The sequence below is a fragment of the Vicugna pacos genome, chromosome 8 (genome assembly GCF_048564905.1).
Source record: "Vicugna pacos chromosome 8, VicPac4, whole genome shotgun sequence".
NCBI classification, from domain to species: Eukaryota; Metazoa; Chordata; class Mammalia; order Artiodactyla; family Camelidae; genus Vicugna; species Vicugna pacos.
Genome location: NC_132994.1, coordinates 9,869,107 through 9,871,460, shown reverse-complemented (window position 1 = coordinate 9,871,460; position 2,354 = coordinate 9,869,107).

The following is a 2,354-nucleotide window of genomic DNA, read 5'->3' as shown; positions in this document are numbered from 1 at the left end:
CCAGCTATCTTCTATTAAGTTAGACATTAAAATATAAATATAAAAAAATATAAAACAGTGGCACCCTTTTCACCAATTTTTGTTTGGAAGATAATTATTTTTCATAAAATATGTCATTTCTGTTAACATGCATTTATTAATTACTGTCATTTTTAAGTGGATCAAATAATCTTTTAACTTCTAAATTTTAATTTCTAACACAGTAACTACTGATAGCTATAACCAAATACATAAGCAAAATCTTCAGAGTCCTCCATAACTAAGTGTGTAAAGGACTCCTAACACCGAAAACCTACTGATCTACGTAAAACTTTACCAAATCTTTATCTAGGCAGGTCCCACTGTCTAGTCACTCACAACCTAGTGAGAGGAGCAGAGAATGAAAGAAGATGCACATTTATCACATAACCTGTGACGGACACTACGGTACAGGTGTACTTCCAAATAGCGAGTTTGGGAAAGCTATTTTGAAAGACTTAGCAGGATCTTTCGAAGGTCCTGAGGGTGGGTTAAGACTGACTAAAGGAAAGTGTATTCCAGACAAAGTCCAGCTTGAATGAAAGTAAGGAGATGAGAGAACAGGGGATAGGAGGGGACATGTCTGGGGAACAGGACAATGGGCCACTTCCGTATGACAGCAGAAGCGTCACGAGTGCTGAAGTGGAAAAGCGGGCCAAGAGATTAAGCCACAAAGGGTTTCAAATCCCACAATAAAAGTCTGGACTCCCAAAAGGATTACTAAAGGGCTAACAGGGATTCTTACTGAACAAAAGAATATTCCAATCAGACCCCTACTTTGAAACAGAACTTAATGGCAATGCACAGGACAGACTGTACACTGAGGAAGAGGGCCAAACACAGGGAGATCTGTATGGAGGAAGAGGAATGAGGCCTCAGTCGGAGGGGGAAAAAAGTGATGGCCAACCTTCCAGAAGCAGAGCAGGGTTTGGCAGCTGACAGACATGACAAGTGAAGTGGGGAAAGACGAGGGGAAGCTCTGAGCAGGGATAATTGGGGTAATGAGGGTGTCATAAGGGAAACAGGAGGAGACGCAGTTTCTGAAAGGAGGTGGCTTTGATGGGAATACATGAAAGTTCACGCTGTCTGTGGAGCATCAGTTTGGAAATACTGGTCAAGATAATATAGACCCTTAAAACACTAAAAACAGGTTTACCATTTGATCCAGCAATTTCAAAGGGAATCTTAATTCAAAAAGATACATGCACCCCAATGTTCACAGTAGCACTATTTACAATAGCTAAGACATGGAAACAACCTAAATGTCCATCGACAGATGACCAAATAAATTGTGGTATATTTATACATTTGAATACTATTTAGTCATAAAAAAGAATAAAATAATGCCATTTGCAGCAACATGGATGGACCTAGAGATTATTATACTAAGTGAAGTAAGTCAGACAGTAAGACAGTATCAAAATGATATCACTTATATGTGGAATCCAAAAAAAAAACCCAACAGATACAAATTTTATTTACAAACCAAACACAGACTCACAGACACAGAAAACAAACTATGGCTATGGGGAGGGAGCGGAGAGATGGATAAATTGGGGGCTTACGATTAGCAGATTACAAACTACTATACACAAAACAGATAAACAATAAGGTTCTACTGTATAGCACAGGGAACTATATTCAATATCTTGCAATAGCCTGTAATGAAGAATATAAAAAATACGTATGTGTGTGGGTGTGTATAACTGAATCACTATACTGTACACCAGCGACTAATGCAACATTACAAATTGACTATACTCCAATTTAAAAAAAAAAGATAACATAGAAAGAAATCTGGGGGAGAAACCTACATAAAAATGAGCCAGAACCATGGGGCTGATATAATCATCAAAAATAAGAACAGAGTGTGCAGAGCAAAGCGCCAAGCACAGGATTTTATGAGACACAAACAGTAAAGGCCTGGGCAGAGAAACTGAAGCAGGAAGAACAAAACAGGGAAGTCGAGCCCTGGGAGCGCGCACAGCCACAGAAACCAACAAGAAAGAGTTCAAGGAAGATTAGTTGGTCAATAGCTGAAGAGGCTGGAAACGAATAATGATCTAAATGAGGCCACTGGACCTATTAATTAGGAGGTTACAGAGTAGTCTCTGTTGAGTGTTTAGGGACAGAACACAGATTACAATGAAACTGGGTTCACGGCCTCATTAGCAAGGTATTAGGTACAGGAAATAAACACTCCACCCAGGGCTACAGGAAAGCATGTTTTCCAAACAACAGTTTGTCTGCTTTTCAACCGTAACAATTTTTTAATGAAACACTCTTATTTTCAGAGAATGTATTTCAGAGTCTCATAAAACACTGACTTTAGCATT